Here is a 17,294-nt window from a genome sequence, read left to right as displayed (position 1 = left end):
CAATAACATTTGTATAGTCACACAGCCCTTTCAAATGCATTACCTCATTTGCTGGGCACGATAACAACCATGCAATTTGTCCTCATGGTTCCCATCAACCACATATTTGTTAATGCTCAAAGTGTGGCATTGTGTGGGCCAACTTTCCAATCAGGCAGACCTGAATTAACAAATTCCTCTTTGGTCACTGACTAGCTCTGTGATGTGGGATCACAACTCAGCCTGCCTTAGTCTCAGTTTCCTAAGCTAGCATCACATGCTTGAGAGTCCTGTTGCTTTGAATAAATACTACTATAAAAGTAAAGCTTCTAGCACAAGAACCACATATTTTAAGCATTCAGTAACTTAGAGCTCTGTTTTCTCTCTTTCCCAATCCAAATATCAAGGGAAAAAATAGACATCTTCCTTTTTCCCTAGTTGTTTTAGGGATTGGCTTTTGTAAAAGAGTGCTAACAATGTCTTAGAGACGTAACGCTCATTTTACCAGGCCACATGGGGGTCAGGAGCACAAGACAGGTGTCATCAAGAGATGACAGGAGGGTGGGGTGGGGAGATTGTGTTGGCATGGCAGAAAATGAATGTGGCCCATTTGAATGCAGAATAAAGTGTGTTCAGGCACTAAGGCTACCAGCTATCAAGATTCAGCAATTAGAGAACACAGACTCATAAGACCTCCCAGATTGATGAGCTCCAAGTGTTAAGCACAGACACCTGTAATTAAATGTTTCAGTGACATGGGTTCCAACATAGCCTCATTTAGTAACTGCCTGCCTGTAAACAGTCTTTGGATGCTGGGACTAGGTACTCACAGAGCCTCATCCCAGGAGGGAGGAATGATTCAGAAGATATAACTCACTTAGGTAATTTGTAACAACAGCCATAAACTGCTTAGATATTTTCCCCTCCACCCTCCAACCCCACTTTTGCTGACACTTTTCTGTGTCCTCTGCCCTTCTTTCAAGGTATTATAAGGCCAACTCCATGGAGGAAAAAGCAAAGAATAATTGAGATAACATCTTCTCTGAAATAACCAGCCTTCAAATGGAATAATGATTGACAGGGTCTGGTCATCTTGGGAACCATCTTTGTTGTTGTGAGCTATTCTTTAACATTTTTTTTGTTTTGTTTTGTTTTGTTTTGCGGTACGCGGCCCTCTCACTGTTGTGGCCTCTCCCGTTGTGGAGCACAGGCTCCGGACGCGCAGGCTCAGCGGCCATGGCTCACGGGCCCAGCCGCTCCGCGGCATGTGGGATCCTCCCGGACCGGGGCACGAACCCGTGTCCCCTGCATCGGCAGGAGGACACTCAACCACTACGCCACCAGGGAAGCCCTATTCTTTAACATTTTTGATGAAGCTGATTTATGATTACTTCCAGCTGGAGAGTCAGGTGACAAGTCCAGTTATACTCTAGCTAAAATGACCAAGAAAAAAAAAAGGCTGGCTTTATTGGTCTTCAGTGATAAAGGCCAAATGTTCACACCAGTGGTTTTTAATGATCTATTGATATGTTCAAAAGATACAATAACGATTTCATTTAGCACTTTAAATTCAAGGAAACAGATCTGGCATATCAGCTAAGTTTTATTGATAACTAAGACATGTAAGCTGGCAGTAAGTGCTCAATTATCTACTTGCTCTAGAAAAATTGTCATAAACGAATCAACTTTCAAATTAGAGTTTTTCTATCTTTAAGGAATACACAATGATTAAATGAATTAATACACTTCAGTGATTATGAGTTTGGGTTTTTCTAAGGAAAAGAATAGGGTTGATAAGACCTCATTAAATGAATCCATTACCAATCTGCCATTCCACAGACTTAAAAAAAAATAGCTTTATAGGAAAATGACTATAAAATGTTGCACAAGGCAGTTCTAATTGTTGTTTGCTATTTTTATATTCAAATAATATTTATTTAACCTTATAAGTCATCCTATCAAAATTCAATTTATAATCTTTTCAAGATACTATTTAGCTCACCAGGATTCCATTTATCTTGAAAAATATAAACAAACCTACTCACATTTGCTTGTCACTGACTTCTCTCTTCTTTTCCTCTTTCCTATCTCATTAGGGTAAAGAACAGAAGTATTCTTTGCTTCTTTGCTTGCAACATTAAAGTATAGTCACTTTCTATACTGAGAGATCTTTGGAACCAAAACAAAGAGAAAGGAAGGAATTCTTCCAATCCTATGTATTGTCTTTGCTTTAAGTATGTGTGCCCTTCTATGTTGTCATAGCAGGTAAGAAGTAAAGTTCTTCAGATACAATTCGGTCAGTTAGGGTGAGGATGGGGCTCAAAATATGAGACAGGGTGAGAGAGAGACAGGGTAGGAAATTTCTGATACAGATGAGTTCAATGAATGGAGAACAAAGACCTTTCCCCTTGCTCCCCAGCTCCACCGCTTTCGGACATAGATTTTCCTACTCTAGGTAAGATCAAGTGGGTTTTCTTTCAACCACAAATGAACCATTTATCTACTAACTAGTGACAAAGATGAATTGTGTAGTTAATCCAAAGTCACGTGTGCTTCCTATGTCTGAGTTCTTGGCAGGGCTTTTCAATCTCACGTAATCTGAGTATTATTTATTTATTTATTTTTATTTGCTAATTTATTCCCCTCTGCCTTCTCTGTTCTCCCCCCACCCCACCCCTGGAATGCCTATACTTTTTCTCTCCTATTTTCCTTTCTCTTTCGTTTTGTGCTATATTTTATCAGCATCTTCTTTCAACAACTCTATTGAATATATATACTTTATGTTCTCATCCTCTACCATGATCTCTCTTTTTTTTTAATAGCATCTCTTTTTTTTTTTATGCATGCACTATCTTCTCTTCTCTTTCTGAGACTATTTTCATAACTTGTTGAAATTTTATTCCTCTCTCTCATTTTCTTTGTTTCCTCCCAATCTCTTTCTTTTTTCCCACTTCTCTGTTTTGGTATCTGTTTTAATGCTGCATCCTTTCTCAACATGTCTGGTGATTCCTAGTTCCCTGTTCCTATTTAAGAACAGAGCACTAAAAATTAGAACAGAACCATAAACAGAGCTAAAAGGGAATCGCAAACTAGAGAAAATATTTGTATGTAAGACCAATAATGGTCAATGTTTATATATCTAAAGAGCATGAACAAATCAACAAGATAACTATTTTAATAAAAATGGATAAATGTCTTAGACAACCAATATGCAAAATATAATTAGCTAACATTTTAAAATGCTTAATTAGTAATCAAATATAAATTAAAACAAGATGCCATTTTTAGTACCAAATTGTCTTTAATTTTTAGTTGTAATTCCAAATGTTGGCAGGGATGGAGAAAAGATACTTTCATACATTGCTGATAGGACCAAAAACTGGTGATTGTTTTTCAGGTAACAGTTAAGCTACATGTATTAAAGTTTTGAAAGAAGAGTATACCCTTTAAACTAGAAATTCTACTTCTGATAATCTTCAGGAAATAATCATTTAAGTTGGCAAAGATCTATATTCATTCTACTATTGTTTATTATGCTGAAAATTGGACACAATACAAGTGTCAAGCGTTATGGAATTAACAGGATAAATTATGGTTACATCCATCTGAGGAATACGATTCAACTCTAAGAAATAATGATACTGCAATTTGTTTATTGACAAGGAAAAATGTTAATGATATATTGTTAAGTCAAAAAGTTATGATAGAAAAGAAGATTGTATAAAAATGGGGATCCACTGAAAATGATACTGCTTATGATATATACACACACGGAAAATGTCTAGATGACATACATAAACCATAGTTATTTATAGATGATGGTAATATATGTGTTTTATTTTCTTCTTTATCTTTTTATATATCTTCCAGATCATCTATAATAAACATAATACTCCATGCATAATACAAATATTTATTTAAAATGGAGACTGAGCGAGAGAGTGTGTTTAGAAGCTCTGAGAACATTTGTGTGCGGGAGTGATGGTTAAGCATTGCTTCTCATCAGTAGGCTTTATCATAGTGTCATTCACGGGGTACCTACTACCTCCAGTTCCTAAAGTTTTCCCGGTCCTGCAAGTCAAATTCATTTATTTCTTGTGCCTCCCTCCTCAACATCCTTTGCAGGCTCTAATAAATTAGTTACTACTCATCTGTGTGTTTTCAGATTTCAAAATGTTGTTGATATTTCTTATCTGGTGAGATCATTTTTCCTGTTGATTTGTATCTCTTTTTTTCCTACTCTCATTTTAATAAAATTTCAGAAGGAGCAGAGATAAATATTTGTGTTCAATCCAATACATTTAACAGGAAGTCCCATGGATATTTATAATTTGCTCCTATTCATAAATAACATTGTGCACAAATGTCTCAAATGAGAAGCTGCAAGGGCTTGGGTAGGTAAGTTAGTACTAACCTGGGAAAGAGGTGACACATCACTTGGATTCACCTAGCTAGGAGTTGGGACATGAAGATTCTTTTCCTTCCCTGATTATTCTAGTCATAGCCAGGGACATGCAAAAAACAAGTGGCAAACACAATATGCCAATTTCTCTATAATAAAATGTTTTGCTTGAATAGGAAGGAAACTGCAGCTGTTCAGTACAGATGGCAAATAGCTGACTGCTTTTTAACGGGATACAATGCAATATCTGCAGTGAATAGACACATCGAGAAATAGATGTGTGAGCAAAGTTCCTACTTCCCATTAAAAAAAAAATCCCTGAATAGTTTACTTTCATTTAGATTTTTTTTAAATGAAAAGTTTGTCCAAACCACTGGCCCAAGTAGAAAATTTCCAAAAGTCAATTCACTAAGTACTATGTCCCCAAATGTATTTGGACCGCCCAAAATTTATTGATCTTTCAGGAATCATCTTTGTACAACCTGTTTTAAAGTTTTCATTATCACATAGATGAGGCAATAAAGACAGACATCTACCTGTGTCTGTAGATATGTGCTTGTCTGCATACTTGTGTGCTCATGCTTTTTACTACTATTTTGTGTGTGTTCACTTAGCCTCCAGATCTACAAAATTAGAAATTTCTTAAGGGCAGAAATAGTGATGTATTTTTTAAAATTCTTCTGTTTCTCATGGCACCCAACCCTCTGCTAAACACATGGTAGGGATTCAATAAATACTTACTAGTTTACTGATGGACTGTGTTGTTGAAAAGGGATGTTTGGACCTCCAATAGCACCAAGAGTACATCTAGATGTGATACAAACACGTTGACAGAGGAATATGTTAGTTAAGGATCATCAGTTAAATAAGTCAGTCACAAAAAGACAAACACTGTATAATTCCACTTATAGGAGGTACTTAGAGTAACCAAATTCATAGAAACACAAAGTAGAATGGTGGTTGCCAAACCTGGGAAAAGGGAGGAATGGGAATTAGTGTTTAAGGGGACAGAGATTCAGTTGGAGAAGGTGAAAAATTTCTGGAGATAGACGGTGCTAATGGTTTCAGAACAATGTGAATTTTACTTAATGCTACAGAACTGAAAACTTAAAAAATAGTTAAAATGGTAAATTTTACCTTGTGCATATTTTACCACAAGAAAATAAAAGAATTGTCAGTCACATCATTCATGGTTTGGGAGGACCTCCTTTGACCAGGAATGTCTGAATCCTAGAAAGATCTCCTTGTTTACCAGGGTGATCTCAGTCTCATGAACCTTTAGTTCAGTGGATCAGATGCACTGCGGTCTGGTAAAAGGAAAATTCACATCTGAATAAAACACAATGAAAACACACTTCTTGTACACTTCATAGCGACTGCTCTCTGTCAGTGTCACTCCATCATTTAATGTCTTTCGGGAAGATAAAGCTTCCATTGGACTTTCTCTTTTGAGAAATTGCTCACTGCTTGAGTTTTCTAGCGAGCTCCATCTGGGTCACATTTGTACAAATGTGTCCCTGCTGGCTTGGTAGCCAAGGATAAGATACTGGGTGGGTAGTTGAAGAAAGCAGATTTCAGCTATGAAGCCCCTTGTTCCCATAAAAATTTTGTTCCCCAATCTCTGGACATTTCCTTCTTTCTGTTATGATTTCCTGTTCTTTGGAACATCTCAGAGCAGTGAGATACATTCAAGGACACAACACTGAGGTCACTCAGATATTTGCTAAGTAGCTTGTAGCAGTCTGGAAGAGCCAGTGGTAGGGTGCCTGCTTAATGTCCTGAGGTCCTAGAAGTTTTCCCAACTTGGTGTTTGAAAGTCATCCATGGAGTGGTCGGACTTGCTCAAGCATCATCTGGGAAGCCACTTGAAACTCTGCTCATTGGCACCTACATTGATGTGAAATGTTCCAGGGACTGTACAGCACCCAGTGTTACCTAAAGAAAAATCCAAATTGTTAACAAGGATAGAAGCAGGAGCTTAAAGTTAAGAGGAGCAGTGCAAGTCTAGCTGGGGCGAGGGGCTGGAGTCCAAAACTCTGAAATAAATGAAGGTGTCAGAGGCCCACGGTCAGCTGGCATTGGGGGCAGGGGTGGCTGGCGAGGTAGACATGATGTCTTTAAGTTGCTGGGCAAGATTAGACAACCAGGGAGCACAGAAAATTACAGAGATGGCAATCAGCGAGTACCATGTTGCCATGGAGAGTCACAACACTGATGAAAATGAGAAAGTTCGCTTATTCATCAGATGTGTTACCTACATTATATGAAACCTCTGTCTCCATGAAAATGTTCAAGTTGTTAATTAAATGTTTCCTTTTCCTCCAGCTATGACACAGAGAACTAGCCTGAGAGAGCGTGTGATGAGAAGAGAGAAAAAGGAAGGAACCAGAATTTCCTTTTTCAGGATTATCTTTGTCACTCATTCTTTTTCTGAGTCTCATCGCTATTCTCTTAACTTCAGGGCTTGATTAACTAAAGGTCACTTCCTGGTTTCATGCTGTCAAAGCTCTCACTGAACTTCCTCCCGGGAACAACGTCTCTGTGCTGCTTGCCTAACTGAACTTCCTTCAACACAGCCTCCTGTGCCATTACTTGGTTGATGTCTTTGACCTCAGAACATCCTCTAAAACTTCTTTGCCCCTCCCTTAACTTTCTGAGAGCCCAGGCATAAGACTCACCCAAGCAGGATCTTCCTTCCACTGGGCGGCTCTCCAAGAAAAGGATATACATTTGCAAATGATAAAGGAACATGGAATCATTTCTGAAATGTTTGCTTGATGACTGAAAATTTAGCTATCTCACAGCTGAAGGTTAAAAGATTCCAGGACCTCATCCTTCATAACCTTTTGTTTGAAGTCAGTTTGGAACTGTAGGAAAAAAAAAAAAAAAAACTATGAATAGTATCTAATTTTGTGAATCTCATTTTCAAATTCGAATCTCAAATGTTCCCTAAGGCAGTGGATTGCAAAGGCAGCACAGTGATGAAAACTTAATTAAAGCCCCAGAAAGATCATAGATCACGCTGGCTCGTCAGCTGTCATAGGTAAGGGAACAATAATGACATTATTCTAATATTTAGGGATGTTCTTGGCTGTGTTTCATTCTCTGCAATGACAGGTACCCTGGCTTCAAACTTCATCACTGCCTAACATGAGCTCATCCGTGGTTTTCCGGTCATTTCTGCCATATACTTTCTTCCTTCTGCCTCTGTTTAAAACATGTTTAACCACAAAACTTATGCATGATAATATCTTTATGTCATCACTTTATATCATGATTTTAGTCACTTTCTATCTCAGGCTCTCCTATTTTTCATTCCATTAACTCTGCCCACAGTTATCTTTTTATCACAGAAGCATGGATCATATAGATGCCATTCTCTGGTTTCCCCATTCCTACAGGGTAGGTTAAGGTCCTTTGAACAAAATACAGAGACTTTACAATAGAAACTTTGATTCATTTTATAGCCTAATTTCCTGTCACTTTGGCCCTGCCCTCCTCTGTCCCCAAGTCCCCAGCTCCACCGTGGTTTATTCCACCACAATCCCAAACATGGGAGACTCATTTAGTTCTCTGTGCTTTTTCTGTAATGTCCTTTCTCTTTTTCTCTGCCTGGACAGAGAGGATTTGGCCTCCAGAGCTTACAAATGTCCTTATCTATGAAGTCTTTCCTAAGCCAGGATAATTTCTCTGCTCTCCAGTGATAGGGTGTCATATTGGAACTGTCTGGGATCTGTTCCTATTGCCATGACTTTACTCAGACACACGAGACCAGGAACCTTCCCTTTACACTCCCCCCTTTTATTTTTTTGCAGTGCCTGGCCTCATGGCTCAAGTAATGCTGAATGAAGGAAAGTATGAATGAAGAAAGGGAAGGGGACAATCTATCCAAGAAGAGTGGTTAAGTGGTGTGCCATCTTCAATGGAGCTAAAGTTGGCTTGGTACCAACTGCTACACCCGGGTTCTGGGGATACCCCCCTCAGTCTTTCTCCAGGAGCTCCCAACTGAGAGATTAGCCCATCTTTGCTTTCCTTCCTGGTTGATTTCCTTCTTGAAGTTTATTTCCTCAGTGTCCCATAGAAGGAAAGTTGACATGTAAATGGAAGGAAGTACATTATGTGTCACATCTAGTGCAACCTCAATTCCTCTTTTTCAATTGGGGGTAATGACACCCCTAAAGGAGACTAACCTCCTTCCCAGTCCCACACACACCATTTCCAGAGACCCAGGATCAGCAGGTGTTACTTCTTCCCCCAACTCCACACTCTGACAAAGTCAAAAGAACAAGTTTATCCATCCTCTTCTGCTGGGAGTGTTAATTAGCACGTTTCTCTAGAAAGCAATTAGGAAAATGCATTCAGTCTTCAAAATCTTCCACCCCTTTGATCCGGCAATCTCATTTCAGTAATGGGGAAAAATATATATACACAGATGTTCATCCCAGAATTATTTATATTAGAAAAAAATTAAAAGGAATAGGTTAATTACAGAACACACATTAGTCAATAACTATTATATCTTCGAAAAATGTTTAACGACATTCCCCAAATAACTATGTTAATTTGTTCATGAAAAACAAACAAACACCTACCAATTTTTCCATACTCACAGCAGCTAATGTAAAGGAATTGGAGACTTTTTCTTTTTGGCCCAGGAGCAGCCTCGTCCTGAAGCCGGAAAGAGAAGCGACCGCTCAGTTCGCTGACTGGAACCTGATCTTAGAGATGCTCCAAGCATCTTCAGAACCCCTTCCTCCCTGTCTGTCTGCACGCAGGGACAGTATGACTCCCTGTGATGTTTTCTGGGGTGCATGACCCTCTGCTGGCTCTTCACAGCACCCTGCCACTTGCTGTCACACTTCTGAGTTTCCAGAGGGATGGAACACGGGTTTTTCCTAGCCCACATCCCAGGCTGCAGTCCTGCTCCCAGGAGCCGGGAGAGATACTGCCAGACTCCTGGCTTTCCAACCTGGAACCAGGTCCACCCGCTCTGGCCTTTCTTTGCCTTCTAGTGTCAGAGATCCCTCACGTTCTACCTCACGAGCACAAAGCACTCCTGACACACCAGCACCCACTTCTAAATCTCCTCACCCAAATGCTTCTCCAAGAGGAGAGTAAAAATCAGAGATGGTGGAAGCAGGAAACTAAAAAGGGTCTCACCCTGCGCTAAGATTGTCCACCCTATGTCCCAGCTACCCTTCCTTGGTGGCTCTTTCCATATCTTTGATGCAACTGGGCCCTCCCCAGAGGAGATAGGTATGAAGGGAAGGGTGAAGGTAGATTTATAGGATTCTGAAGATGCTTTCATATCCTTCCTGCCCACTTCCCTGCCCAGGAAAATCATCCAGGTTAATGACAGTTGGTCACCTAAAAAGAAAAGGGCACACTTAAATACAAATACCTTGACCCAACCTTCTCTGAAAAAAAAAGTGCGGATTTTGTCTTGAATTATTGAAAATGGTCAGTATCACAGGATAATCTATATTGCTTTACTTTCTGTTTCAAAGTAGACTTGGATTGGACATCATAGGGCTTTAGGGTCCAGGGCCAGGAAACAGAAGCTCTGCTCCTTTACTGTCACCGGTTCAGCATTTTGGAACTCACTTCTGGTTCCTTGTATGCATCCCTCTTTTACAATCCTCTCCCCTCCTATGGCAGTAGTTCTTAGGCAAGTCACCCCATAGAGAAACATGGCTTTATGTGGACTTCTCAGTGAGCTTCCTTCTCTGGTTCAGCTCTCTTTCTGCACCCATTTTCTCCAGCTTGACAGACATTGTGTCACTAGTTTTCTTTATCTAAAACACTCCTGCCGTCACTCTGGTGGCCTGTGCTACCAGATCAGCAGCATATTTGTGTCTTCAGGCCGTTGAGAGTTAAAGAATGACACAACAGCTTACTTGGCAGTGGCTCCTGGGGTTTCAGTGTGCCTCTTTGGCCTCAGTCTCCTGCAGGTGAGTAATGGTTGTAATAAAATCACAGAGTCAAATTGGCTTGTTATTGTGAGGCTCCAGAGAAGTTGGAGCTGTCCAGCTAAGTTGCATCTTAAAAGGTGACCATTCTCATCAATATCAGCTTCAGGGAAGAGGAGAGACAAAGGACAGAGAAAACCGACTCAAAGAGTATTCTGGGGCACTTGGAGGGAAAAATGTCCAAAGGACAAGGCTTATGAGGTGGTCAGATCCTGATGAAGTCTCCCGTGTATGCCAGGAAAGGCATGGATGAGACAGTGAAGATTAGGAGACACGATAGAACTGAACATGTGCCTTGTCTTTCCAGAATTGATCCCTACCAAAGTTAAAGTTTAGATAGCCTAAAGTTATCAGAGTGCAGTGATACTTTTAGGCTGGTGATACTCTCCAGAAGGAGCTTTTACAATTCATTGTTGGTATCATTTGACATCCAACAGTAGAGTTAAAAGAATCATGGGGCTTCCCTGGTGGCGCAGTGGTTGAGAGTCTGCCTGCCGATGCAGGGGACACGGGGTCATGCCCTGGTCCGGGAAGATCCCACATGCTGCGGAGCGCCTGGGCCCGTGAGCCATGGCCGCTGAGCCTGTGTATCCAGAGCCTGTGCTCTGCAACGGGAGAGGCCACAAAAGTGAGGCCCGCGTACCGCAAAAAAAAAAAGAATCAATCACAATGAAATGAAGTGACCACTCAAAAATTTAAGGAAACCTTTCCTGTCTGCTCCACAAGGAAAGCAGTGGTGTCTGTTTTTCAAGTTTGTGCTTCGTAGAGTATGTTTTTAGGAATTACAGCTTGAGTTCTAATATCCCTTCTTTCCATGCCAAGTGATGACCAACTCTGGAAACACAAATACTATGTTACGTCTCTTGGAAAAGCCTCCTTAGCTGTTTGAGGAAGCAACGTGATTCTACTATTGTCTGAGTGAAATCATATTTGAGACCAGGATTCTTCAAAATTTCTTCCACTTCAATTATTTCAATTTCTAAACATTTATCAAGTACTTACTCTGAGACATTCATTATGTCGTTGTTATGAAAACCATAAAGATGAATGAATGGTGTTCAGACTCAAGTGGCTTTGGAGCCCTCATCTCATTAAAAACAGAAAGTGACCTGATCCCAACTTCCCTCACAGTTGAACCCATGGAGCAGTTGAACAGAGTTTTAAAAAAATATCTAGCAGCTAGAAATTTCCCATGGAGATATTGACAGTATTATGATGGTGGTTTCTACTAAAACAAATAGTAGATTTCCATTGGATAGCCACTGTATAGCACTTACTGGGTTGTAAAAAATATTCTTCCATAGGAACCTCAGCCCTATAGGCCTCCTTCTAAGTGTGATAACCTGTACTCTGTTTTGAGAACCTCTTGTCATTCATTGCATGTGTCTGCATTCATTTAGCCATTTATTCATGACTCACAATAATCTGTTTAAAAGTGCATTTTCTTACTACTGAAGTCTCACTATTGAGCATACAAATGAGCATCCAGTGCGGCAAAAAGCAGAGATTTTATTTACACAATTGTTAATGCATTGGGTAGAGTAGAAAATGCAAAACCGACTTTTTTTTTTAACATCTTTATTGGGGTATAATTGCTTTACAATGGTGTGTTAGTTTCTGCTTTATAACAAAGTAAATTAGTTATACATATACATATGTTCCCATATCTCTTCCCTCTTGCGTCTCCCTCCCTCCCACCCTCCCTATCCCACCCCTCCAGGCGGTCACAAAGCACCTAGCCGATATCCCTGTGCCATGTGGCTGCTTCCCACTAGCTATCTACCTTATGTTTGTTAATGTATATATGTCCATGCCTCTCTCTCGCCCTGTCACAGCTCACCCTTCCCCCTCCCCATATACTCAAGTCCATTCTCCAGTAGCTCTGTGTCTTTATTCCTGTCTTACCCCTGGGTTCTTCATGACATTTTTTTCCCCTTAAATTCCATATATATGTGTTAGCATACAGTATTTGTCTTTTTCTTTCTGACTTACTTCACTCTGTATGACAGACTCTAGGTCTATCCACCTCATTACAAATAGCTCAATTTCGTTTCTTTTTATGGCTGAGTAATATTCCATTGTATATATGTGCCACATCTTCTTTATCCATTCATCTGATGATGGGCACTTAGGTTGTTTCCCTCTCCAGGCTATTGTAAATAGAGCTGCAATAAACATTTTGGTACATGACTCTTTTTGGATTTTGGTTTTCTCAGGGTATATGCCCAGTAGTGGGATTGCTGGGTCATATGGTAGTTCTATTTGTAGGCAAAACTGACTTTTGTTCCAAAGAGACAGACCACAGCTTGAAAGGATTGATGACAACGAAAACAGACCAAGGCACACAAAACCTGATTCCATTTTTCTCCAGAAACAGCAATATTCATTCATCTGATTAACATGTCCTCTGCTTAAAGTACCTAGAATAAAACAAAGTGATCATACATATTATCATTATTTTAATTGCTCTGAATGGTGTGGGCAATTCAATAAGGCTTGAAAGAAAAATAAGAGGAATGACTATGGTAAAGGAAAGGAAGTATCATTATTTTTAGTGGACCCACATTCTACTTAGAAAACCCAAGAGAGGACTGTTAGTCAAGATTGTGCTGTAATTGAAAAACTAAACCAAAGAATGGGAGAGATATAGGCAATACATATAACTGAGAAAAGATTTATATTTAGAATCTACAAAGACCTTCAACAAATTTGTAAGAAAAGACAAAGAAAGAAATGGAAAAATAAATGGGCAAATTTTTAAAAAGGAGGAAAGCTGAGTGGTAAATGAACCTCTGCAAAGATGTGCAACCTCTCTGGTTCTCACATAAAGGAGGACTCTGTAGATGATGGCCTCCAGGTGATTTTATAATCATGTATCAAACTTGATAACTTTCATTAACTTATTAATTAAACAGTTGATGAATTGATGGTCTGTTAATGTTCTAATTGACAAACACTTGTAACATTCTTATCATATGCCAGACAGAGAAGCACCCTTTGTGAAAATAAGTCTATTGAACAGATATACTTGTTCTCAATGAAAGTTACTTAAAATTCTCACACTCAGAAAGCAATAGAATTAATCAAAGGTATTTAATATGGTACAACTGAACCATTATCAAAAGTGAAACCCAAGAATATTTGTTTTCATGAATGGGAAGATTTATCTTTCCAGGTACAGCATTGAATTGAAAATCAGAAAGTCTTCAGAAATATCTAACGCTGTGAGAGATCAGATGTCAGGCTTCATCTATTTCAATATTTGGGGAAGTGTCTCAAACATTGAGTGCATGTTTACAATCTCTGGTGACTTGTTTGTCTCTTATATAGTGAAGGTACCTGGTAATGAGCTCATAGTTAAGAGCTAATTTGAAATGGAATTTTTATAGAGCCAATTTTTTTGTTGCTTAAAGTTAATTGCCTTGTACCTAATTTAAGTCCCACAGGGAGCAATTCTGATCTCCCCCAGAAAACTTTATCTTAAATGAGGCTGATCTGGGCTTCCCTGGTGGCGCAGTGGTTGAGAGTCCGCCTGCCGATGCAGGGGACGCGGATTCGTGCCCCGGTCTGGGAAGATCCCACATGCCGTGGAGCGGCTGGGCCCGTGAGCCATGGCCCCTGAGCCTGCGCGTCCGGAGCCTGTGCTCCGCAACAGGAGAGGCCACAACAGTGAGAGGCCCGCGTACCGCAAAACAAAACAAAAAAAAAATGAGGCTGATCTATACTTCTATTACATATGTCTGGGTGTCTATCAGTAAATACCACAGGATGCACTGAGTTTCTGATGGATACTTATGATTTTAATACCCTCCAGGAGTTTTACTTTTGGCAAGGAAGTGAGTTGTTTTGTTGAAGTCAGGTCAGTTCATTGTACCAAACAAAAGTTATGGGAAGGTGATGAGATTTGTATTAACTTTTCCTACTAAAACAATAGATCACAGTTGCTTGGCAACTTGCAAGAGGTATGATGCTGTAAATGGAATTAATGAAACAGAGAAATAATTGAAATACTGCATTGAGAAGAGAAGGGCATCAGGGCTGCCCTTCTGTTAATAGATAATCAGAACAAATCCAGATGTTGCCATTAGCCAGGATACATCAGCAGTTCTCAAAACGTGGTTCTGGTATCAGCCTTGCCTATGAACTTTTTAAATGCAAATTCTTGAGCCCCACCCCAGATCTACTGAATCAGAAGCTCTGAGGGTGGAACTCAACAATCTGTATTGCGTCAAGCCCCCCAAAAAGTGATCTAAATGCACATTGAAGTTTGAGACACACTGAGCTAGATTAATGGGATTTTGCTGAAATAGATTCATAAGGTGAGTGTGTTCAGTGATAGGAGCACTCATAAATATGTCAGGTTTAGTCTGAGATATGGAGACAGAGATAGGAAGCATTGGGAAGCAGGCTGCTAACAGAAGTTCATGCAAAAGGGCTTGAATAGCTATTTCCCATTTGGAGAAGGAGTGGAATTGTGAGTCAAGCCAAGTCAGGAACCAGAAGGTTTAACCAGGATGGTAGACAAAACTCAGGGACCAGGTACAGTTTTCTGCTCTCTGCCTGATTTTTTTTTTTTTTTTTTTTCGGTATGCGGGCCTCACTGTTGTGGCCTCTCCCATTGTGGAGCACAGGCTCCGGACGTGCAGGCTCAGCGGCCATGGCTCACGGGCCCAGCTGCTCTGCGGCATGTGGGATCTTCCCTGACCAGGGCACGAGCCCGTGTCCCCTGCATCGGCAGGCAGACTCTCAACCACTGCGCCACTAGGGAAACCCCTCTCTGCCTGATTTTTACTGGCATCTCTTGCCTGGAGACATAATAAAGTTAAGGGAGGTCTCTGGTTTGGAAAGTAACCCGCTGAAGATGGAGCTTGAAGGGAACAACCCTTTCATTCATCTAAATTCACTTGTGAGACAATGCACCAAAACTCATAGGTCTGAGCTCACAGGGTATAAATAGGTGAGCTATGGGTAAGAGAAACAAAGAGACCTTTCAGAAAACTTCATGACGTTCTTTGACATCATTCCAGTTTTGGTGGACAATGCGGGTTTCATTAGCATGAATAGAATAGATCGTTAACAAAGCAGTCAATGCCTCTCTCAAGGGATCTTATTGTAGAAATAGCAGTAGAGAGCTGTTTGACAAAGAGAACCATGCCAAGGATACAAATGATTTTATAGAATTCAGAGTACGTGAAGATGATAAAATATAACTGTGAGGGCTTGTGACAAGTAAGTTTCCAGAGAACTTAGTTTTAGCCATGGATTCCAGTGATCAGGGTGGCCTCTGAAAATGACTTGAATAATAATAGTGTATTGATTAAACGTTAAAGAAGACTGGATCATGGTTTGGTCTCTGGCCCAAAGCTTGTCTGAAAACTCTCCTTCCTGGCTACCAGAAGCCAACAGCTTATCAGTAGCAGGAGTTAATCAAAAAGGATCTGTTGCCCCAGAACAGTGGTTCTCAACCTTAGCAGGCATCAGAGACCCCCTAGAGAGCTGATTAATACATATTGCGGAACTTCACCCCCAGGGTATCTGATTCTGTACATCTTGGGTGGGTGCTGAGAAATTGCATTTCTAGAACACTGGTGCTTATGTTTCAGGGACCCCATTTTAAGCATCAATGGAGGAGAGGAAGCACTGAAGAGTAGGGATGCATTTCTAGGATTAAGCCATAGGAAAGAGGCAGAAAATAGAAACACTCCACTGCATAAAGCTGAAACTGATTTCTCATTCTGACATCCAGGAATGAGAGATTTCAGGCAAGCTTTGGATGATTCTACAAGATAACTTCAGGAAGGGTTAAAACCCTAGTGCCTGGATCACTTTTAAGAAGTCCTCATTTCACCAGGAATCAAAACAATGACCCTGAAGGGATTATGTTTGAGGCGGTAAGTCCTACCTGCTGTGCTCCTTCCCCGTGATCTCAGACAGGCTGGCTGCTTGTTTCCAGAAGGTTAGTCAGTAACTGTGCAAGTGGCGGGAGATTGCCCTTTCCTGCAACCCTTATAAATAGTCTCTGGTGTGTGACTGCCAAGAAAAGGGCGACCTGGACATTTTTCTTTTCCAAGGACTCTACCACCCACCCATAGAGGCTGCTTGTAACCCACTTGATGGCTCTCTGAACTTCAGAGCATCAATGTCCCCTTTTGCCCAAAAAGTTGGCCTTGCTCAGGTCTCTCTCTGGTCCCAGGTTGGAGCACCATGCACCACGGAAAGCTTCGTCACAGAAAAGGGTTTGAGAGCAAAGCAAAGTACTTGCTTGTCAGACATTTGCTAGAACTTGATTTTCTGGGCCTGCTTGTCACTATGTCATCCTGCTCTGGGTCCAGCACCATCAGAAGTCCCTTGACGGCCCAGTGCCCAGGAACCAACATGTGTAGCCGCTTTGACCTGCGCGGATGGGATGCATCGGAAGGGATGTAGCCTGCAGAGGTGGTCTGTCCACCTGAGGCTACACCATGGAGATTTTCTTGGCCACACCCTGCTAAAAATGACACACAGGAGGAAGACAGCATACCAACAGTGCCTAGGAGGTAGGCCTATTTCTATTGTTTACATGTCATTTGACCCATAGGGGAAGGTGCTGCCACCAATACTTTCACCATTTGCGGGGAAGGGCTGGGTGGGGATTTCCAGGCCCTACCTCATTCCTGTGACTTTCCACTTGATAGGAGGAGGAATGACTTATGTGAGTGGTGATATTGATGAGACAATCATTGGTCATGTTTCTATTAGACAGGGTGAAAAAGTTTAAGGTCACTGCCTATACCTGCTCCCCCATCTCCTGATTTCTCTTGGATCAGCCTATGTTCCAGAGCAATAATTTCTGTGTTTTCAGCCTCTGTGGGTCAGCCACTTGGTGAGACCCACCTCAGAGCAAGGAAGCCTAACTGTTCTCAGCTTCTCAGTTTGGAACCAGACAGATAAAAGAAGTCAGCCTT

This window comes from Phocoena sinus, chromosome 1 (assembly GCF_008692025.1).
Source record: "Phocoena sinus isolate mPhoSin1 chromosome 1, mPhoSin1.pri, whole genome shotgun sequence".
Lineage (NCBI taxonomy): Eukaryota > Metazoa > Chordata > Mammalia > Artiodactyla > Phocoenidae > Phocoena > Phocoena sinus.
Note: the sequence above shows the minus strand (reverse complement) of the source record.